Source organism: Macrobrachium nipponense, chromosome 11 (assembly GCF_015104395.2).
Source record: "Macrobrachium nipponense isolate FS-2020 chromosome 11, ASM1510439v2, whole genome shotgun sequence".
Lineage (NCBI taxonomy): Eukaryota > Metazoa > Arthropoda > Malacostraca > Decapoda > Palaemonidae > Macrobrachium > Macrobrachium nipponense.
Genome location: NC_061087.1, coordinates 8,572,623 through 8,597,329, shown reverse-complemented (window position 1 = coordinate 8,597,329; position 24,707 = coordinate 8,572,623). Strand labels below are relative to the sequence as shown.

The window sequence follows — 24,707 nt, the reverse complement described above, 5'->3', positions numbered from 1 at the left end:
GGGGATCTTTCGGATCAGTTTCCCATTCTACAAGAAATAAAATTACACCTGAGGTGGTGGTTAACGAAGGTATATCCCTTGCGAATTCGGAACCCTCTCCTAGTGTTGTTTTCCGACGCCTCTGAAACGGGATGGGGAGCAACTCTAGGAAAGAAGGAAGTGTCAGGAACCTGGACAGGAGAACAGGTGTCTGCGGCATATAAATGTAAAAGAACTTATGGCAGTTCATCTAGCCTTGAAGAACTTCGAGTCGGAGGTCAGAGGCGTGGTAGTCCAGGTAAATTCGGACAATACCACGGCTCTGGCTTACATCCGAAAACAGGGGGGGACTCACTCGCTCACACTATACAAGATAGCGAGAGACCTCTTGATATGGGCAGAGGAAGGAGGCATTGTACTGTTGACGAGGTTTGTACAAGGGACCAAAAATGTCAGAGCAGACAGACTCAGCAGGAAGAACCAGGTCCTTCCAACAGAGTGGACCCTACACTCCAAAGTCTGTCGAAAGCTCTGGTCTCTCTGGGGGAAGCCTCAGATAGACCTGTTCGCCACGTTCCTCTCCAGAAGGATAGAAAACTTTTGCTCCATTGTAGAAGATCCAAGAGCAATAGCAATAGATGCCTTTCTCATGGACTGGTTGGGCATAGATGCCTACGCTTTTCCCCCGTTCAAGATTCTGGGGGAGGTGTTAAGAAAGTTCCATTCCTTGGAGGCGACGAAACTGACACTCATCGCCCCATATTGGCCCGCTCGAGACTGGTTCACAGAGGTACTGGAATGGACGGTGGACTTCCCCAGATCTCTTCCCATGAGGACAGATCTGCTCAAACAACCCCACTTCGAGAGAGATCACGGAAACATCCACGCTCTCTCCCTGACTGCCTTTCGACTATCGAAAGACTTGTCAGAGCGAGAGGCTTTTCGCGAAAAGCTGCAAGCGCAATTGCCAGAGCCCGCAGGTCCTCTACTCTGCGGGTCTATCAATCGAAGTGGGAAATCTTCTGTAGATGGTGTAGGTCAAAGAAGCTGTCCTCTTCCGATACCTCTGTGACCGAAATTGCTGATTTCCTTATCTTCCTTAGAGAGGAATCACATTTAGCTGTTTCTACCATAAAAGGTTATAGAAGTATGCTCTCGGCTGTATTTAGAAACAGGGGCCTTAACATAGAAGATAATAAGGATCTCCATGATTTGATACTACAAAGTCTAAATCCTCTATCACTCCAAGTTGGAACCTAGATGTGGTCCTCCAGTTTCTCTCTTCGGATACTTTCGAACCACCTGATAAGGCATCCTTTAGAGACCTCTCGAGAAAGTGCATTTTTCTCTTGACCCTCGCGACGGCCAAGAGGGTCAGTGAGATACATGCATTAGACTCTCGGGTAGGTTTTAGAGGAGATTCTGCTGTTGTCTCTTTCCAACCTCTGTTTTGGCAAGAAAAATGAGAATAAACCCTTCTAAACCCTGGGCCCAGAAGTTTTGAAATCAAGGGCCTCTCTCCCCTTGTGGGTAGAGAAGCAGAAAGGTCTCTCTGTCCGGTCAGAGCACTGAAGTTTTATCTGAAGAGAAAGAGTCAACTTCAGGGTTGTAATCAGAGCCTATGGTGCGCGGTAAGGAACCCGAAGAGGCAAATGTCAAAGAACGCATTAGCATTCTTCGTGAGAAATGTGATAACGGAGGCTCACATGAAATGCCAAGAGAAAACATTTAAGCTGCTTAGGGTTAGAGCACACGAAGTCCGTGCAATTGCAACCTCCCTAGCCTTTAATAGAAATATGTCAATGAAAGACATATTAGCAGCAACATATTGGAGATGCAACTTGGTATTTGCCTCCCACTACTTAAAAGACGTCAGAGTGACTTATGAAAAGTGTTTTTCTCTTGGACCTTATGTATCAGCGGATACCGTGCTGGGACAGGGAGCTGGTACTGATCCTTAAATAATATTTTTTTTAACTAAAAGATTGTTTGGTTTTGAGTTTTTTATGGTCGTTTGAAAGGATGTTGGGGGGATAACTCCTTTCAATCGTAGTGCTAACCCCGGTATTAGGATCAGGTGATCGGGATCGGTGTTATGCTCCTTGATGATGCCATATGGCAAGGTGTTTTGTCATGTAAGTGGATAGGACCCCATTGACAAAGATCCTTAGGTTCTGTCGAGTAAGTGGATAAGACCCCATCGACAGACCATCAAGAACTCTTAGCATGAGGTCACTACCTCGCTGAGGCTCTTGAGGCGATGTAAGCTCCTAGGCAGTAGCCATGAAGTCTTTCGCCGACACAGGTAGGAACCAAGGTTTTTCTTATGATTTTTTGTTACCTACAACACCCATGTTGTTCCCATGTTCTAAGTTCAGTAATTAGCTGTGCTGCGTTACCCTCCGCCAAAGGTGCCAGTCAGCTAAGTATATATCTGCCAGGGAAGTTGAATGTATAAAAAATGATGTCATGATACAATAAAGTTTTATACATACTTACCTGGCAGATATATACTATTAAATGGCCCACCCAACCTCCCCTCAGGAGACAGGTGGAAGAGAAAATCTGTCTTAGAAAATGGGATGGTTCCTATTCCTGCCACCCAGCGGCAGTGGCGGTAGATCACCTGACCTACCTGTAGCTTGTGCTGCGAAATTCGAATTTCTGTCGGGGACGACGGAGTCTATAGCTAAGTATATATCTGCCAGGTAAGTATGTATAAAACTTTATTGTATCATGCCAATATCATTTTATCACAATTCAATGGAATTACAATTGCAAGCTTGCCGTTAACGCATAGCCCTACCTGGGGGCGAAGTGGGAGACCTGCCCTAGACAGGCAGAGATGCCGACTAGTCAATTCCTTCACTCTAGATGCAACCATCTCATTGGGTCTCAGCGAATGTTCTTGTTCCTAGTTAGCCATAAATGAATATCTAGATATTTTACTTATATTGGAACGAAGTCATGTTGTGCATCTCATGACTTAATTTTAAGTACAAATTTGATTAATATGTCTCATGGAAACTAGTTTTTTTTTTTTTCCCCCTCTGTTAAGAGTTTGCGTAATTTTCAGTGTTTCTGTTTGTTTTCATTCGTTTTCATCGGTATTACAAGCTTTACGTAATTTATCCTTTGTCAGTGTGGATACAACAGTAAATGAGCTCTTTCATGCATGTAGTTTTCTTTTTACCACAGTGGTTTTGAATTCACATAAAAGCTTGGAGAGTTTTATTCTTGTTGCTGATCCACATAATATTACCTTATCAGCTTCAGCTACATTTATAACATACAGTAAGTGTTTACTGTTGTACACAGATTGAATACAATAACTGATGTTGCTAGGATTCCATTATATTAGCAAACAAAGTAGTTTCTCATTCGGTTGTTCATGGCTGTACGCAGTTATATAAGTATATATCGTTAAGATAATACTTATTAACTTAGAAGATGGTGTAAAGTTATGGAGGTGAAATTAATTTGGTCTCTCTCTCTCTCTCTCTCTCTCTCTCTCTCTCCAGGGTTGAGGGAAGTAATTTTGGCTGGGCTGTTTTCTTAGCACCTTCCACGGATCCTGTAGTTCTCAGGCTGCTGGTCTCGATGCTCAAAGGTGGTTTCGGAGATTCCACACACTGTATTTAATCCTCCTTCACTGGGTTTGAGGCGTAATTTGTCCTCCGTAGTTCTTGTGGGGTCTGCAGCATTTGGCGATTCGTCTTCGCCATCGTTGACTGTGTCAGTAGGGTTTGTGTCCCCAACCTCTCCTTTCATAGAGTAGCTGGTAATCTTCCTTCTTCAGTTCCCATTTATGCTTTCAGGGTTTGAGACATATCGTGCCTATCACAGTTATTGCTGGGGCTATGGCAGTTGGCAGTTCGTCTGCACCATCATTAGTAACATTGTGTCCTTGGCCTCCTTTCGTTAGGGTAGCTGGTAATTTCCTTCTTTGGTTCCCATTGGTTCCGCAGTTCATAGCCTGTCTTTAGAGGCACCTTTGGTGCGTACGGCACAAGTTGGTTTCTCCACCCGCACAACGTCAGCATTAGGTGCTCCGGTGGTTAATCCGAGTGTAGCTTCTTCCTTGTTTCTCTCCTGCTTCTTTCTCAGCCTTTTCGTATGAATAGTTCCATTAATCCTTCAAGGTGTTCAATGTGGATTCGGCCTTGTTTCCGGGGTTTCAGGCAATACTTCCCTCACTTGATCAATATAGTTTCAGCTCCTGACTCCCTTCCAGGTTTAGTATTGGTGTAATCGGCGTTAGGATTGCGTTTTGTGACCTCTTCACTCTTAGGGGGCATTGCTCGGTCATTCGGCCAGGTGTCGTGTCATTGTTACTGGCTGGTGGTGAGTTTCGCAGTCAAGGGAGACTGGTTCAAGGTTATGTCATCATCTTGGTTGGTACACGTTTGGCACAACAGTGTGGTTGACTCGTAGGGGCGGCTGTTCATCACCAAGGTATATTTGGCTCTGGTGTCATGTTATTGTCACTGGGTAGTGAGGGTATGCGCAGTCGAGCGTGACTGGTTCTTATAGGATTTGCAGATCTGGTGACGGTTGGCTGTTGTGAGGGGAGGTGGACAGCGGTTGGACAGTTTGTTACGTCATCGTGTCCGGGGGGGGTGGGGGGGGGGGGCGGGGGGGGGGGGGGGGTGCAGGATTGCACCGTCGAGTACGACTTGCTCAGGAGTTTTATCATTGTCTTGTTGATGTATTGTTGCGTAATCGGATCAGTTGGCTCAGATAGGATGGGTTCATGTATGTCAGGTTTGGTATTGAGCAGCCAGCTGTAATAAGTTCTGGGTTCTTGGTTGCTGCTCTTGTGGGGCTTTGGCCTTTCTCCTTTCCCTGTTCCGGTGCAGTCGGACAGGTCTGACAGAGGGTAGATACTCTTTGAAGAGAGAATCGGGTTATAGTTGTGGACTCTTGTTTCTCTGATAGTTGTGGGCTCGTTTCTCCGGCGAGGAAAGCGAGTATAAACGAATTGTAGACTTGTCCATTCTCTCTCTCTTTCTGCAGTCTAGGCTCCAGAGGAATCTCACAGTTAATTCAAGCAATGTTTGATACATTGTATTCACGGTCCAGATAGAACAGGTCAGCCAGACAGCGTACCAATTTTAAGCCTCTTCTGCGCACCTACGTCATCTGAGGGAGCGCGGTGGTGAGAACCATTAAGAACGTAGGTCTAACACACCGTCAAGAATCTTTTTAGAAGTGAATGTTTTTGATAATGTGATCTTTCAAGTGTCAACAGAATGTAAATAAAACAACATTTGCGTTTTGAAAATATTCTATTAAGTTACAACTTTTATCTTTTTTCTTAGTGCCTCAATGCATGGTTGCCGTTGACGTTTCCTATACTTTATCAAATTATTAAGATATCTCATTCTAAAATATACGGATATCTTTACATAAAAAGCTATAACATCGTCAGGAACTTCAATATTTAGCTTTTTCAATTCAAAGCAAAGCTTTTTAAACAGGGTTTGCCCTCTGTGAGTGCTTTCCTGTTTACAGCATTAGAGATCACCCCCATTATTACTAACTGTGATAAAAAATGACTAGAAGGTACATGCAACTCCCCCCTGCTTACACAGTCTATCCAAGTATCACTCCTTGGTACTTCTTTATTCTTATTTCCTAACTCAGGGTATTCTTTCACAAAATATTTTGACAATATATCCCCCAATGTATTGAGAGCCTCCTCCTCATTACTCCCCTCGATATCTTTTTTTATTTCTGTTTGCTCTCAAAATGTTTTCTTCCTCATCAAAAACATCTTTTTCCTAAGTCAAATCTAAATTTCTAAACATCTGTGTTGTTAGACATATTTCTAATGCTAAACTCCCCTTTCTTTTGTTACATACTCACCCTTCATTGGGAGATTCAAGGGATTTTGCAACTGAGGTGATATTACAATTTTCACTTATTACCTTCATTTCCTTCCCTAACAACAATTTTTTATGCCTGAATTTAAAATTCACTGCATTTGGATGATCATGGTGACTATCCATGGCCTTATACACCCAAAGAAATGTTCAAGGCAATATTGATTTAATCTTTCTGTCAGCATGTAGCCAATGCTATGAGAGGCTTTTAACATTAAATAAAGCAATGGTGGATTTACATGAAAAAAATTATTCCTTTCTCCAGAAGGAATATATATGTTTTTGCATTAGGACTTTTAACTCATAATACTCATTAACTCGATGACCTTGAGCAATTTAATTTACCTGTTTGTTTTTCTACATCAATACCAAAAGCAGTGCTCTTACCAAACTCTCCATACATGCATGAAGAATTCATGATGTCGAGCCAATCATTCGTTATTAAAAGATTAAAATCGGACGTTTCACTCCAGTTTTAACACTTCAACAGTCTCCTTTCGCTTAAATATTTTACTGAATTGGCACATGATGTACACACCATTTCCACTGCTAATTTCACGCGCTGTCTTTGTTGACCCGTTATATTTAAATGGATTTCATTGATCTTATATGCAAGACCATAGTCTGTTTTGGTTTTTACTAAGTATTTCTCGTATGCTAGAAGCTGAAATACATTCTTCATTATTAAGGAAAAAAACAGTCAATAAACTTTTCTTACTAATTTGATTAAATGTGGAACATCAGAGAACGTGACGTTAATTCTGTCAGCACGACAACAGACATGTACCCACTGGTCTTTGAATGGCTTTTCTTTTGAAAAAGATGGTATTTTATGCTGGAGTTTTCCGTTTTTTCACGTGTATTAGAGCAGCCAAATACGAACAGTTACTTGGCATTATAAATGGTAGAATGAATGAATGAATAATAAGATATATGGGCACACAGCAAGTCCTATAGTCTACCTTACGACTATGGGTAGCATATTGTTTTGGTTAACCTCGTGTCGTGTGAGAGACCAGGGCGCGTGACGTCACAGTATTGGTGATTCATACCCAAAGCTGCGCGCTGGCTGACCTGTTGTATCTGGACCGTGATTGTATTCAACTAAACCAGTAGTCTCAAGCATCAAGTAAGCTGATCTGGTTTCGGCTGAGTCAGACAGTTGTTGGGGAAGACTACTCTAAAACTATCATCACTTTATTACCGATTAGACTGGATTCAACCTTGCTTCTAATCGGGAGTATTCTGTATGAGATAGCAGGTAAACCCTGGTGTCTGAGTTCCAGTTTTATGAGTCAGTTGAGGCTCTTCTCTCTTGGGCTCCTTCATTGATTCGTGTGGTTGGGGTTACAGATCATGAGGCTTGTATTTGGAAGGCTTTTTTCACAGCCAGTTGGAGGCCTTGCCCCACTCTAGGTGGATGTTGTGAGAGTTGATGGGTGTTTCTCAGATTCTGGACTGTTTGACAACCTCTTCACTTAGGTTTTGATGGGGTTCGCATACCAGACTAACATTTCACTTTTGCTGGCTTTACTATGTACTTAAGAGTCGCAGCAGCCTCTTGGGATGATTGTATAGCAGGTGACTGATCACAAATGCTTCTGTGTCCAGTTTGAGCCCTCTTAAGTTTATTTGTTACGTACGGAGGAGCTTGTACTTTTACGAGAATCTAATTTGGTTTCTTGTAGGTGTCCATCTTGTTCCATTTCCAAAGTGCAGTTAGTTTCTTCTTGCAAGGGCTTCTAGTCAAGCGTCGGTTGGTTCTTCATCGATTTAGGAGCCTTCCAGTTTGGGCTTCGCATCCAAGGGCGCAAAGTATCACATATTGCTACCCTTCAGCTTCAGGAGGAATGTTTCGTTGTCGGCGATCGTGTAGGCAGTTATTTGAGAGTCTGTGTGGATTTTCACAATGCTCTACCTCGAAGATTTTCAGTTTCTTCAGAGAAAGGTTACTCGCTGGGTTCTGTTGTTGCGGTAACTCAGTTTTATAGTTGACTTGGTAGTTAGGATGTTAGAAGTAGGTAGGCAGTGATAGTCTAAATGAACTCGAGTTTCTGTTGGTCAAGCTTAGACTGAGTGTATTATTCCTTTAGGTCCTTGAGGTTAGGCAGATCCCGATGGTCATGTTGGAATAACTTCTTCAGCAAAAGTCATCTGCATACATGAGAGGCTGAATAGCCACTTGGGAGGTTCACCGTTTCCCCTCCATACATGAGAGGTATATTATACCACATGGGAGGTTCTTCAGACTCAGGCGGTACCTTGGACTCGACACTGATGGTAAGGTACTTCCTCTGCACACTCAACTTCTCCTCCATACATGAGAGGCTGAATAGCCACATGGGAGGTTCACAGTTTCCCCTCCATACATGAGAGGTATAGAATACCACATGGGAGGTTCTTTAGACTCAGGCGGTACCTTGGACTCGACACTGACGGTAAGGTCAACTTCTCCTCCATGAGAGACTGAATAGCCATATGGGAGGTTCACAGTTTCCCCTCCATTCCCTTCCATACATGAGAGGTATAGAATACCACATGGGAGGTTCTTCAGACTCAGGAGGTACCTTGGACTTGACACTGACGGTAAGGTACTTGCTCTGCAAGCCTCTTCAACTATCGAGTATACAACTAGGTGAGGAGATATGCTTTTACCTCCATGAATAAGAAGTATAGATTACCACATGGAAGGTGCTTCTGACTCTGACAGTACCTTTGAATCAACACTGACGTTGAGGTACTTTTCTGCAAACATCCTCACCTACCGAGTTAGATAATTAGGTCAGGATACATGCATTTATACATGGTAGGTTGATTATGAGTTACCTGAATATGCTCCATGGACAGGTCGGGCTTAATTAGATTGATCCCACCTCCATTAAAATTTTGTTAATCGGGCTAATTCAGGTGTTCAGGGAGTGTATTGCAATATGAAGTTTTTATAATAAAACTAATATTGTAATACGTACTTACCTGAACACCTGAATGATTCCCAACCACATCCCCACTTCAATTTGATAGTGAATAATTCAATTGAAGAGGCAGGCCTCTGATGGCCAGTATTTGCAGCAGCGTTGCCAATGGTAACACAGGTAACTCATTTGACTAGATTTTACTTGCAGCGTTGGTAACACTGACAGTTAAAATTACCCACTTAGTGGGTAAATATGTTGGGGTATAGTGACCAGGGCTAATGCAGATGTTCAGATAAGTTTATTACAATATTAATTTTATTATGAAAACTTCATTTTGGGGCTTGAAAATAAAATTTAAGAATATGTGTTGTTACATTTTGTTGTTACACTGAAAGAAAAATATAAGCACCAGTCGAAAGTGTGAGGTTACCACAACATTGCAATTCAAAAATGTTGGCATGAGTGTAGGACATATTTTTCTGCAATGCCTAAATATCTAGTTAAAGTTATTTTACCAGTATATTTACAGTACTACTTTAATCTGAGTACAGTACATATCTTTCCATTTATTCGAATCCTTACAATAGGCAGATCTTTTCTTCTCATTTTTTATGTCATGGAAAATACTACTACTTTGCTATGTAAATAAGAAAGTGTGGATGAATCTTCATTTGCTATCATAACTGTTTCTCCTTTTTCTTTTTCATCACTCTGAAAGGATTTACTACTTTCCTTTCTCTGTAAATGGGTTAATTTTCACTGACTTGATGACTTATTTGTATTTGGGTAACTGTTGCTATTATTAACATTCTCCCTATTGGCTTCCTTAGTGTTGAACTAACAGTTTTTAGTTAAAAATGCCTGACCTTTTTACAAACTGTACAGATTCTAGGCTTTCTGCATTCATTAGTGGAATGATTGGTGTACCCACAGCTTTCACATTATTTTTGGTCTCGATCCTTGAGCTTTTGATTATTCACTGGTTTTGAATTATTTGTATTCAAATATGTGTGCATATTTCCATTGAAAGAAAGTTTGTCTATTCCCTAATTGTCTGGAATTCTCATTATACTGGTTACTTATTTTATTTGAATCATTTATATTTCTGCCCTTTCTTTCATTTTGAGCTTCTGCTATCCCTACAAATTCCTTAAAAAAGTGTCTCTCTTTCTTTTGGATTTCTTGTCTAATTGATATTAAGGCTGTAAGGTTATCATTCTTTGGATCAGTTGTAACTTTCTTGAAAGCCTTCTTTTCTTTTCTCCAAGTGCATTATACATGGTTCCAAATGACAAATAATTCAAAATGTGCCTTAACCCTCTTACGCCGACTGGACGTATTTTATGTCGACATTTTTTGTCTCCCGTGTGCCGACTGGACCGTATTTTACGTCGACTTACAAAAGTTTTTTTAAATTCGCGGAAAAATACTTATAGGCCTACCAGCCTAAAACTTTTGAATCACACGCCTTGGGGGATGCTGGGAGTTCACGGATCAAGGTGTTGTTTTGTTTACAATCGTTACGCAGGCGCGCAAGCGCGAATTTCTTTCTTGCCGCACTAAAAAGTATCTGTGACACATCTTGGAAATTATTTCGTCACTTTGACATAATTTTTGTACCATTGTAAATTAGCCGTTACATGAAGTATTATATATGAAAAAAATGTGCGCATTTTTATGTAGATACAACAATAAAATACTCATGATTGTAGCTTTTATCAGTTTTGAGATATTTTTATATAAATAACGATAATTGCCAAAATTTCAACCTTTGGTCAACTTTGACTACCGAAATGGTCGAAAAACGCAATTGTAAGCTAAAACAAAACTATATATTTTAGTAATATTCAATCATTTACCTTAATTTTGCAACTAATTGGAAGTCTCTAGCACAATATTTCGATTTATGGTGAATTTATGAAAAAACTTTCTTTACGTCCACGCTGTAACTTTCTGAAAAAAAAACATACATGCGATTGTGGTAATGTTTGGCACCATTTTAAAAATTATAAGCCGTTTATATAAATTTTTATATATGAAATCGTGCGCAAATTCATGCACAATAACAAACTAAAAACACCCATGGTTGTAGCTTTTATCAGTTTTGAGATATTTTCATATAAATAACGATTAATTGCCAAATTTCAACCTTCGTCAACTTTGACTCTACCGAAATGGTCGAAAAACCGCAATTGTAAGCTAAAACGCTTATATTTTAGTAATATTCAAGCATTTACCTTCACTTTGCAACAAATTCGAAGTCTCTAGCACAATATTTCGATTTATGGTGAATTTATGAAAAAAAAAACATTTTCCTTACGTCCGCGCGGTAACACTTCCGAAAAAATCATACGTGCGATTGTGGTAATGTTTGCACCATTTTAAATTAGCCGTTACATAAAGTTTTATGTATGAAAATGTGTGCAATTTCATGTAGAATACATCTAAAAATAATTGAAGGTTGTAGCTTTTCTCATTTTTGAAATATTTGCATATAAATCACGATAAATAGACCACGTTCGGTTCAACTTTGACTCTACCAAAATGGTAAAAAACGCAATTGTAAGCTAAAACTCTTACAGTTTAGTAATATTCAGTCATTTATCTTCATCTTGAAACAAATTCAAAGTCTCTAGCAAAATATTTAGATTTATGGTGAATTTTAAAAAAAAAATCTTTCCTTCCCTCCGCGCGGATTCTCCGCCACAAATCTCCGAAATGCGTACGTACCATTCTCGGAATATTTGCTCCATTTCACATTAGGCATTTCATAGAGTTTTATATATGAAAATATGCGCAATTTCATGTAGAATAAAACTAAAAATATTTGAAGGTTGTAGCTTTTCTTATTTCCGAAATAATTGCATATAAAAAAAATATATATAAAAAAATTTGACATTCGGTCAACTTTAACTCGTCAGATATGGCCGAAAACTGCAATTGTAAGCTAATACTCTTACAGTATAGTAATATTCAATCATTTGTCTTTATTTTGAAAGAAATTGGAAGTCTCTAGGACAATATTTAGATTTATGGTGAATTTTTGAAAAAAATATTTGTTTATGTCCACGCGTTACGAATTCATGCATTATTTTGTGATAATATTTTCTCTGTGTTGCTTTTATCGTTTTACAATGTGTTATATAACAAAATTATTGCAATTTAGTGTACATTACAACGAAAAAAAAGTAACTTGTTACCTTTAACCGTTTTGCGCACAGCTTGATTTGAATACAATTATATATGAAATTTTGTTTTTGCGCTATCATATATCACATTATTTATATATGATAATGATAATTTTTTTCATTTCTGATGGTTGCATACCAAACTTCAGCCAATGACAAAAAAAGGAGCCAAAAATGAACTCTTAATCTTGAAAACTAAGCGCGCTGTGATTTTTTGAAAAAAAAATATTTTTTCCGCTTCTGCGCTCACTCTGAAACACTTCCGGCACACGGGAGATAATTTTTTTTTTTTACCGCTTTGGCGTAAGAGGGTTAAGCTAACTAAATCATCTTCGTCATCACTGAAATCATCCTTATTTCTTATGGTGATACTAGTTTTCTTCAAATCCTCAGTTACCCTTTGTATCACTTCTTCAATATCTGTATGAAGATTTGCCATCGATTCTCCATCAAAATGTTTTGTAAGGAATTTGTTAATATTATATAATGCATCACATTGACTTACTGGTTCCCATATTGATAAGCAAATTCGTTTAAACTTAGGGTATTTAGTTATTTTACTGAATCTCGCTCAATTAAGAGTTCTATGTGCATCACCTCTTTCTGAACTAACTAGAAGCAAGGCCTTGTTAATTTTAGTTCTTTCATTTGTTATTCCCCTTGTAGATATGCAACGGTCTTCATCAGCTAGCCACTGGTTCACAGAATATGATTCTAGTGTATTTTTGTCAGGATTTGAATTATCTGTTCTCCAAAAGAAAAGAGTGGCTTACATAATGGTTGCTACTTGTGCCATTGTTCAAAGTTGCAATGTTATTATTATGGTTATTAGTACGTATTTGTGTTACTAGTACATATTAGTATTTTCTTTAGTTAATATTATTCGTGAATTCGTCACTGGAAGTCAGGTACGTCTGTCTGGTGTTGGTCTTAAATTGTATTGGCTATTCCTAACATTATTCAACCATTTGTTAAAAAGACCTGGCATAATATCAGATATATCTATCTATTAAACATTTATCAATAACAATTTACCAAAATATTTGGCATATCAAATATGCCTATCTATTAGAAAATCTATAAAAAAAAAAATTCAAGAGAGAGTATATATAAAAATTTGTTTATAATTTCTTTGAGAAAAAAAAAATTTTTTTTTCAACACTTTCTTTTCTGTTTTAACTGTTATTCATTATTCACCGAGTTCTCTTAAATTTCTTCACTTTCTCCTTTTGCGACCAACACTGGAGTTCACTGTAGACCTGCCACAGGATACGACTTCCTGTTAAATCTTGATTACAGTTGCCCTACCTCTTGCTTCATTGTTTCTCGGGTTCGATTGTTTGATAACACCATCGACCATCAAGGATTAATTAGTCTTAGATGATTTTAACAGGAATTTCTTGTCTTACGTTTGAAATGTACTCATCCAATTTAGGAGATTGTATATAGAGATCTGCTAGTGTGTTGATAACAATGAACACACCGACTTTCTCGATGTTTACGTATGATGTTTGCCGTTTCACGTTGACTTGCCTTCATACATACAATGTTATAGTTTCTGGAAATTGTTGCTCAATCTTCGGGGGATAAGTTCTATTTCACTACCAGCTGCTGTTTTCAGCTTGACGTCTGTAAGCGTGAATGTTTTCAGTTTCTCGCTATGCACTAATGTTTCACCTTGCCGTCTGTTGTCGTCTTTGTTTCCAAATTCTGGCGCTTTTTCTTGCACCTGACCTTCTGTTATGATTTGTCCTTTGTTATTCTTGTATGTTTCACACACTTGTTATGTCTCTGGATCCGTTAGCACTGCCACCATTTTAAATGTCATGCACTTGCTTTTATTGGTTGTTCTCAGCTGTCACAAGTGCGAGGATTATTTTATATTTATTCCTTTTTTTTTTTTTATTTGTATGCTACCAATATATTTGTATGCTACCAGTATATTTGTATGATACCAATATATTTGTATGCTAACAATATTTTATAGTGTAGATTGATTCTCTGGATTTTTGTGGTCACAGGATGCTTTGAAAGACACAACAAAGTTGTTTTTCTTACTTCATTCTCACTAATAAAAAAGGGATTTTGACGAAGGAAAAATCTATTTCTGGGCAAGGGCCCGTGTCGCCCAGTGAAATGTCCCTTTATCACACATTTCTAAGGTAAATATTGCTAACATTACCAGAGAAAAAAGCTAAATTGGAATGTCAGAATATTCTGACTCACTCACCTTATATAAAAGGTGTTGGTATGGTTTCTGGGACGAGTGAAACCACTACCAGGGGTCTCTTACCATTGAGATCCATCCTTCTACAAAATCCTCCTACCTGAGAGGGCCGATGCAAGGCCCGCACCCAGCTATGACTACTACTAGCGCTCCCGACGCCATCCACTAGCTCCATCTACCGCGTCATCCCGGAGGGTTAGTCTGTCAAGCTTGGGCCCAAGGGTGGGTGTAAAAGTAGGGTGGGATTTCACTGGGTGACACGGGCCCTTGCCCAGAAATAGATTTTTCCTTCGTCAAAATCCCTTTTCTCGGCTCAGCCCGTGTCGCTTCGTGAAATAGTACCAGAGAAATGGCCACAAGCTTGAATGAGGATATAACATGAGTAAGGAAAAAATAAAAAACAATTGAGATTAAAGTACTATAATCTAGAAAGACTTGTGAACTATAAATGATTATAATACATACTTAAGATTAATTATGATAACTTACATTAATCTTAAAAACTAAATACAAATTCACAGATTAAATATATGTGTGAGTAATCCTAGCATAAAAATAAGGAGAACATCACAATAAGTGCCCTTTGGCATCTAAGGCATAAAAAAAGGGGTACATGGTGGCAGAATCGCAGGAAGGATGTCAGTGAGGCAGGTAGAAAGGAGATCTAGATCTAATTACTAAACTACTTAAGCAGTGTCAGGAGAAACTGTGTTTCCCGCTGCCACTGCTGGGAATTTAAGAGCTTCTAAGGACTTGAGGTAGTGACGTTTGAATACTGATCGAAGATTTCAGCCGTATACTTTTTCAGATCATCAAAATCATATGTTGAAAGTAGTTGAGTCGAGGTAGCGACTGCCCCTAGTATGGTGAACCTTGGGGACGAGTTTTGGGTGGGCTGGTTTAATAAAGTATCATTTGCTGCCTAATTCCTTTTAAGGAAATGGTGCCACCCTTTTCCCTCGTGAACAAAGGACCAGAGGATCTCATGGCTGTCCTGGTAAGATATGCTCGCAAGGCAGTAATTGGACATAAGGAAGGGTCCTGAGGAAGAGGAAGGATCTTCCAAGGAGCCCATCTCATTAATGGATCCTCGTTTGCCCATCTCATTAATGGATCCTCGTTTTTAGCCAAGAATTGATGATCTGGAGAGAGTAAAACTTCTCCTGACGGGAGAAATTCTATATGACTTGAGTCTCTAGATAGAGCCGACAGTTCAGATACCCTGGCTCCTGAGGCCAGACTTAGAAGAAATAATGTTTTCCTCAGGAGGGGTAAGAAATCACATGAGTTGTTATCAGTATCCTGAGGCCAGTTTGAGAACATCATTCAAGAAACCCATGACACTGAGCTAGGCCTCTCTGATGGTCTGAGTCTAGCACAGGCTTCTAGGAATAGATCAAAATAGGAGTCTGTTAGATCTATTTTAAACCATACTGGAATATCTTCTTTAGTGCTGATTTAGTAGTAGTAATAGTACTGGCTGCTAAACCTTTTTCAAATGATGATCTAAAGAAGGAAATAGCCAGGTTGGTAGTCATGGTTTGAGATTTGGTCCCCTCAGAAAATTGGCTAGATTTCTTAACAGCTGGAATAGTCATATTGACAAAGGGTCGATTCTCTTTATCCGATTCTAGGAATAGGATGTTTTGAGGATCGATATCCGCATCCCTTTTAGCTGCAAACTTCATGAAGTCCATAGAGTTAGGGTTTTGAGAATTCCTGAGGAAGCGAACACAGTCTTCATTTGTACTATTTGGGATAGCTTGGGATGGAATCCGTTGAGGTCGGAGACCTAATTCCAGCAGGAGTGGGAACCAGTTGCTTCTTGGGCCAAATGGGGGGGGCTACTAGGGTGACTTGTCCCTTGAAGGTCCTGAGTTTGCACAGAACTTTCAGGAAAGAAGAAGTTCACTGGAGGAAAGATGTAGATCTCTTCCATTGAGATTCCAGTCTATGGCCATGGCGTCCGTGGCATAAGCCAGAGGGTCCAGGTTGGGAGCCACATAGCAGGGAAGCTTGTGGTTCGACTCTGTGGCGAAAAGATCCACCTGGAGCCTTGGAATCTGCTGACAGATCCAATTGAATGATCGCCTGTCCAGAGACCACTCTGACTCTAGAGGGACTGAGCGAGACAAAGCATCTGCTATCACGTTCTTCACTCCCGCTAGGTGTGTGGAGGACAGGTGCCATTTTTTGTATGTCCTGCATAGAAAATATGGCTATCATGACATGGTTCACATGGCTTGACTTGGAGCCTCCTCTGTTGATGCAGTGTACTATACTAAGCTGTCCAATACCAGCTTGATGTGAGGATCCTTGGCTGCTGAACAAGTCTTTTCAGAGTGAGGAATACCGCCATAGCTTCCAGCACATTGATATGGAGCCGGCGGAATGGAAGGGACCAAGTCCCTTGTACCTTTTTGTACTCAGAGTACCCTCCCCAGCCGCTTAGTGAAGCATCCGTGTGGATAACTAATGCCGGAGGAGGGAATTGGAGAGGAATTGACTTTGATAAGTTCTTGACCTCCGCCCAAGGGCGGAGGCGTTTGCGAAGTATCGCCGGGATAGCAGACAACTTGTCCCGGGACTTGTTGTTTGCTCTCGAGCGCCAGACACGGTTTATGTCTTTTGAGTTTTGCCTTCAGCAGAACGTCTGTTACTGAGGCAAATTGAAGAGAGCCTAGGATCCTTTCCTGGCTTCTCCTGGATGTCTGTTTACAGTTGAGAAATTGCCTGGTTGCCTTGGCTATTTCTTTTCTTTGACAACGGAATTGATAGAGTGTAGGAGTTTAAATCCCACTGAATGCCGAGCCACTGAAAGCGAGAGTCCGGTGTCAACCGGGACTTGGTCTTGTTTATCTGGAACCCTAGATGTTCCAGAAACTGTATTACCTTGACCGTTGCTTTGTGGCATTCTTCGATGCTTGTTGCCCAAACGAGCCAATCATCCAGATACGCAACTACCATTATCCCCTGGGATCTGAGTTGTTGAACTACTGTCTCTGCTAACTTCGTAAATACCCTGGGGGCTACGTTTAGCCCGAAGGGCATTACCTTGAAGGAGAATGCCTGGTTCCCTAGCCTGAAACCTAGGTACGGGCGGAAGTGTCTTGCCACTGGGACATGATAGTATGCGTCTGTAAGATCGATAGAGGTGGTGACGGCCCCACGGGGAAGTAAGGTCCGCACCTGCGAGATAGTCAGCATCTTGAACTTGTCGCAACGAATGAATAAGTTTAGATGGGACAAGTCTAGAATTATTCTTCGTTTGGTTGAGCCTTTCTTTGGCGCGCTGAACAAGCGACCTTGAAACTTTAAATGCCTGACTTTTGACACTACTCCTTTCTGAAGGAGTTCTTGGACATACTCCATCAATACCGTTGTTGGTTGTTGATAGAAGGTCTTGGATGGAGGAGGGCCTTTGGTCCAGCTCCATCCTAGGCCTTTGGACACAATACTCTGTGCCCAGTTGCTGAACCTCCATCTGTGGCGAAAGAGGAACAGTCTCCCTCCTACCTGAGGGTTCTCACTGGCTTGGGGCAGGTCGAGATCCGCGCCCTCCCCGTAAGTGCTTCCCCCAGCTGGATGCTCTTCCGCCACCTCTTTGGCGAAAGGCACCCCTAGCCCTGCTGCCTCTTCCGAACCTATTAAAGGGTTGGAAAGATTGGCCCTCAAACACTGGGTTGAAGGCCGGAGAGACAGCAAAGGAGGTGGAAGCTTGACCCTGAGGAGTCAGCAGCAGAAATTGTTGTTGAGGCTGAGCCTTTGATGTAGAAGGCTGTGCCACTTGAGAAACTGGCACTGCCTGAACTACTTGCTGTTGCTGGGGAGCCTGGAAAGGCTGGAATTTCCTAGGCTTTTTGGGTTTCCGGGATGAGGAAGTTGACTCTGGCTTCCTCTTACTTGAGAGGCCCCAGCAGACCTTAAGACTCTGGTTGAGTCTTGTCGCCTTGTACTGCACCGAATTGAAATTGACGACTGATTCTGGGAAAAGGTCGGCACCCCAGATCGGAGCCGCCAGCAATTTGTTCGGTACGTGGCGGATGGTGGTTTCCTGCAGAACATGTTTCCTGCAGTTAAAACTCGCCACAATGAAATCATACAAATCACATTGTACAGTATGTAAATGTGATTTGGCTATAAGTTTGAACAGAGGTTCGTTACCATAAGTAATGGCCGAAACCTCTGTCATAACCAGGGTATTGAGAGACCTGGATAACCTGGTTCGTGCATCAAATTCAGCCTGAATGAGGCTGTCTGGAAGCCTGGGAAGCCGTTCACTGAATTGTATTATTGCACAGTCCGGCTTTAATTTCCTGACTGTAAAGGTGGCTGGGAGATCTGCCCAAAGGTCTTCCATACCAGGAAGGAGGAGTGATGTGGGCTCCGTCTCCCGGAGCGGAGGCATCGGCTCGTCTCTCATAGCGGCCTTTGTGGTGAACGGAATGGGGGTCTCTCCGTCCACCACAAATATGGTGAAAGCGCTCTTAAACGCTTGCATCCTGGTATTAATACATTCCCACTCTCCTAGGCTTCTCAGCCAATCCCGCTGGGCCTGATCCCGACCGAAGATTACGGTCTCCTTTGGGATCTTATCTTCCCTCCTCATAGCTGCCTCCGTAAGGCGGGCGTAACCAATGAAGGGGGGTTGCAAGTTTGCTGGGTGGAACTCGAAGTCCTCAAGCCTTCGATTTCCACAGTCCGCCAGCGTTAGCATCCCGTCCTTAAAGGGGGCATAGGACGATATCCTCCAGGGATTACTCGCCGTGTAAGGAGGGAGGGTGTTGTAGTCCGGCATGGCCTGAGCTGCCACACCGGGCTGAGGAAGAGCTGCCACAGGGTTTTCCCGGAGACCTACAATGAGGTTCTTCTGGCTTGCCAGCCTTTTCGAGATGTCCCGGATCGACTGGCCTGACTCCTCAAAGGAAGACGAGATGTGGGAGAGCATCTCCTGGAACTTGTCCTGAACCAAGTTTCCCACCAGACTACCCATTTGCTGCATAATGTTTGCAGTAAAGGTGTCCGAGTCGAAGGAACTAGGTTCCTGCTTCTACCTGGGAGTCTTAGGGCACGTTCCTGTAGAGGTTGAAGGCTCAGTATCAGACAGGAGCTGAGCCTTGTCTCTGGAGGACTTGCCTCTGGACGCTTTGGAGTGAGACGACGACTTGTGTTTCTCTGCTCCGGGATGGTGAGCCGGAGTCTTTTGAGAACCGCTCGGAGCCGCCTTCTTAGACAGCGTCTTTTCGAGCGTCTTCACTTCGCGCTTCCCCTTAACTTTAGGGATAGCCTGGGTGGACTTCGGTCTAATCGAAAGTCCATCCTCCGAGAATCTTAGGAAGGAAGAAGAAGAGGGGATAGGAGAAGAAGATCCAGAATGGCCCAAGGGTAAACCTTGAGCCCCTACCAAACCTGCCTCACTCAACGTCCTACCTGCTGCCTCTACCGCCATGGGCTCGAGGTCCAAGTTTAGAGTTGCCACTTTTTCTACTATTTCCTGGTTCCCAGGGTCCTCCAAGGCTTGGGCCACTTGATGTTGGATGGCGGCGATGTATGGGGCCGCCGCTTCCGGGTCGACGTAGGAAGTCGTCTTGCCGCCGGGGAAGATCAGAGCAGCCAACTTCTTATCAAGGATGTAGGGCTGCCCTTTGGTGACATTCCTACCAAATCCGCCGACCCAGGCTTTCAAGGTGGTTTGAGTGGCGTCCCTGACCGCTTGAGCAGCCTGAAAGAGAGGGTTAGTATAAATACTAAGCTAATTAAGACTAAAGTATATGATCATTCGTACATAAATATCACTTATAAGAACTGTATACATATAGGCCAAAATTATACATGATAGTTGTTCTCTGGAAAGTACTTACTCCGGAGGTAACCTGGTCCACTAGGTGATAGCAAATGGAGCAACTCTCATGATGCCAGACTGCTATCTCTCCATAGCGGATGGCGCAGACAGCGTGGGTCCGGCAGACCTTGTGCCCACAGGGGTCCTGCAGGACAGCGTTACAGCCAGATTCCTGGCAGTGGGTGGCCTGTAAGTGAACAGATACATGAGTATTGACACTAACTAATTGGACTGTCCAAGAAGTGATATATTATAACACCGGAGGACACCGGAGTTATTTGACATAAAAAGATTAGCCTCCGCTTGCTCTCTTGCCGTGAGTGGTGGGTGTCTGATAGAACTGGTAAACTAGTTTCAGTGTGTCTCCGGTGTTGCCGGAGGACGGAAAATCACCAAACCAGTAACCTGTCTATACGCCGGAACGAGGAGTACGAGAATGGCAGGGAGAAGCAGGTGGAGGCCAGTAAAAACTAGTCGGGGGAGCGTAGCTCCGCCGTAACAGATTCCAGATATGCAGGTGGAGAACCCAGATGGTGAGCGGGGACTCCGCCAACTTAGCAGAATAAAAAGAACGTAAACAATCAAAAATAAAATAAAAGTAACATATGGAGAAAATATGTGGCGGAGCTTCTCTGCAGTCACCACACCTGAGGTCTGGCGGAGCCAGATGGACCAGCTGCCAGAGCGGGAGGGAGGGGGGGTGACTCGGGGTGAAAGAGAGCTCGATCGGAAACCGAGGAGGTCCAAGCGCCGCCGAGCCGGGTGGCCAGCGGAGACCGACTGCACGGGAGACCCCCCCCCGGTACCGAAGAGTAAGAAGGGAGGGAGCTCGGATGGTTGCCATGGGCAACGAAAGCGAGCAGAACTCTTCCCCAATGGGGGGGAGGAAGCGTGGGGAACAGCAGCCGGGTGGCTCGTGGCGGTCGCCTGGCTCGTCGTGAACGTGGTGAAGGCCACGCGGTGAGACAGGCCAGGCGGTCTGAGGTGGCCTAGGCTACCTCTAACCGTCTCAAAGCATGCATCAAAACAGCCTAACACAGCACGGGGAAAAAGAGAAGATAAATGAACAGACAGAGAGAAAGCAATGTCCTGGAGAAGCTAGACGAGCCAACCAAGAAGGGAGGACGCCTAACAACTCGGGGAGCTGGCCTCTGCCGATACGTAGGAACGTAGGGCGGCGGCCAGGGTGGTCAGGACTAAAAGGAAGGACTAATGTCCTAAAAGGAGCCTAAACAGACCTAAACAAAGGAACATGACTGCATGAACACTGAGCTAAGGAGCGATGTAGGCTACGAGCTCAATAGAGCTTAGGAATCCCCGTGAAAAGCTAAGCATAAAATAACATGGTAAAGCTGCACAAAACATATAAATGTAAATATATATACTGCTGACGTTCAAGCTACAACGGTATAGGAGACCGAAAAAGCATGAAACAATGAAACACGTGGGGTGAGCCGCCTGAGACGACACTATAACCAGGCCGAAGGAGGCGCCGTCTTATAACCTAAATAAAATTGGTTAAACGGGTCCCTGGCTGGCTAAAATTAAGTGAAACACTTCTAGCAGTACTTAACTTAAATGCAGCGATGGCTTGGCGTTCCATGATAAAGATAAATCCAAAACGTAAAGCACAAAAACACAGTGAAGAAAATCATGTGTGAGCAAGATGGAGCTAATGAAAAGGATGATCGGTAGAGGCGCTAGTGATGGCGTCGGGAGCGCTAGTAGTAGTCGTAGCTGGGTGCGGGCCTTGCATCGGCCCTCTCAGGTAGGAGGATTTTGTAGAAGGATGGATCTAAATGGTAAGAGACCCGTGGTAGTGGTTTCACTCGCCCCAGAAACCATACCGACACCTTTTATATAAGGTGAGCGAGTCAGAATATTCTGACATTCCAATTTAGCTTTTTTCTCTGGTAATGTTAGCAATATTTACCTTAGAAATGTGTGCTAAAGGGACATTTCACGAAGCGACACGAGCTGAGCCCAGAAATACACAGTAAGTTTACAAGTTTAGTTTGTCTGGAGAGTAGAGGTGAGGTCTTCTTGATGTTTGAAGTTTTCTTCCCCATGGCTTCTGAGAGAGGCTTGTCACAACCTCTCTGAGAGCCCTGTTCCTAATCTGCTTCTTCTGCTACTCAGTAGGACATCCTCCAAAGAAATGTCCCTCCCAAAAGGTCCTTTTCTGTTGCTGCCCTCTGGTTTCGTTCAGTTGTTAATCACGTCAATTGTCCCGCCTGTGTAGGGCAGAAATTAATTCAAACACCTCCGTTGATGGGTGGGACTAATGCCGTCACCAGAAATGTCTTGGTTCCAGTGGGTGATCAAAGGTTTTATCAATACCCTTATCGTAAAGCAACGAAGGCATATGTTTAATGGTTGCCAGTTCAGTAAACACCTCACTTGTTTCGGTTTTTACGAGAACACTTCTGTTGCTCACGGTACTTCTCTCTCTCTCTCTCTCTCTCTCTTTCTATTTTTTTATTCTCTCTGTCTATCCATCTGTCTATCAGTGGATTTCTCTCTCTTTTTCTATATCTTAATTTTGCCCTACAAACATTACAAGTGGATATGTTTGTATGAATAGTATTTTGTTAAAAGAATAAATCCCCAGTGAATTGCTATTGTTTTTATAGTAACAAACAGAGCATAGAAAAGTAGTATTCATTAGGGAGGGAAAGTGACCTGTGCTATATGTTAACCCTTAAACGCTGAAGGGGTATATTAAAAATCGTCTTCCGTGTGCCGAGGCGGTCTCGGAGTGAGCGCGGAAGCAACAAAAATATTTTTTTCAAAAAATAACTGCTCGCTTAGTTTTCAAGATTAAGAGTTCATTTTAGGCTCCTTTTTTTGTCATTTCCTGAAGTTTAGTATGCAACCATCAGAAATGAAAAAAATTATCATTGTCATATATAAATAATGCGATATATGATAGCGCAAAAACAAAATTTCATATATAATTGTATTCAAATCGCGCTATGCGCAAAACGATTAAAGGTAACGAGTTAATTTTTTTCGTTATAATGTACACTAAATTGCAATCATTTTTGTATATAACACATTGTAAAACGATAAAAGCAACACAGAGAAAATATTATCACAAAATAATGCATGAATTCGTTACGCGCGGACGTAAACAAATATTTTTGTCAAAAATTCACCATAAATCTAAATATTGTCCTAGAGACTTCCAATTTCTTTCAAAATAAAGACAAATGATTGAATATTACTATACTGGAAGAGTTTTAGCTTACAATTGCAGTTTTTGACCATATCTGACGAGTTGAAGTTGACCGAATGTCAAATTTTTTTATATATTTTTTTATATGCGATTATTTCGGAAATTAGAAAAGCTACAACTTTCAAATATTTTTCGTTTTATTCTACATGAAATTGCGCACATTTTCATATATAAAACTCTATGAAATGCCTAATATGAAACAGCAAATATTCCGAGAATGCGACGAACGTATTTCGGAGATTTGTGGCGGAGAATCCGCGCATGGAGGGAATGAAATTTTTTTTTTTTTAAATTCACCATAAATCTAAATATTGTGCTAGAGACTTCGAATTTGTTTCAAGATGAATATAAATGACTGAATATTACTAGACTGTAAGAGTTTTAGCTTACAATTGCGTTTTTTTACCATTTCGGTAGAGTCAAAGTTGACCGAACGTGTTTTTTTTCTATTTATTGTGATTTATATGCAAATATTTAAAAAATGAGAAAAGCTACAACCTTCAATTATTTATTGTTGTATTCTACATGAAATTGCACACATTTTCATATATAAAACTTTATGTAATGGCTAATTTAAAATGGTGCAAACATTACCACAATCGCATGTATGATATTTTCGGAATAGTTACCGCGCGGACGTAAAGAAAATGTTATTTTTTTCATAAATTCACCATAAATCGAAATATTGTGCTAGAGACTTCCAATTTGTTTAAAAATGAAGGTAAATGATTGAATATTACTAAAATATAAGAGTTTTAGCTTACAATTGCATTTTTCGACCATTTCGGTAGAGTCAAAGTTGACCAAAGGTTGAAATTTTGGCACTTATCGTTATTTATATGAAAATATCTCAAAACTGATAAAAGCTACAATCATGAGTATTTTTTGTTGTATTTTACATGAAATTGCGCACATTTTCATATATAAAACTTTTTGTAACGGCTAATTTAAAATGGTACAAAAATTATGTCAAAGTGACGAAATAATTGCCGAGATGTGTCACCGATACTTTTTAGTGCGGCAAGAAAGAAATTCGCGCTTGCGCGCCTGCGTAACGATTGTAAACAAAACAACACCTTGATCTGTGAACTCCCAGCATCCCCCAAGGTGCATGATTCAAGAGTTTTCGGCTGGTAGGCCTATTAACTAATTTTCCGCGAATTTTTAAAAACTTTTGTATGTCGACGTAAAATACGTCCAGTCGGCACCCGAGAGACAAAAAATGTCGACGTAAAATACGTCCACTCGGCGTTTAAGGGTTAAGGAGAGATGAGTGCTCCATAGCAAGTTTCATGCTTTTAAGTAGTACAGTTTTTTTATTAATTGTGAGTGGTCTACAGTAATGTCCTTAATTATAAGTCAGCATAGTGGAATCGTTATTATTTATGCAAAATTTACTAAGGTAATCTATCAACAGTAAGCAATAATTTTTT

At 41.5% G+C, this 24,707-nt stretch overlaps 1 protein-coding gene across 4 annotated transcripts in view; it reads left to right on the top strand.

Annotated features, from left to right (window-relative positions):
- LOC135219250 (uncharacterized) overlaps positions 1 to 24,707 on the top strand; it is a 161,369-nt gene that overhangs the window by 68,461 nt on the left and 68,201 nt on the right. The gene's annotated exons all lie outside the window — the stretch shown is intronic.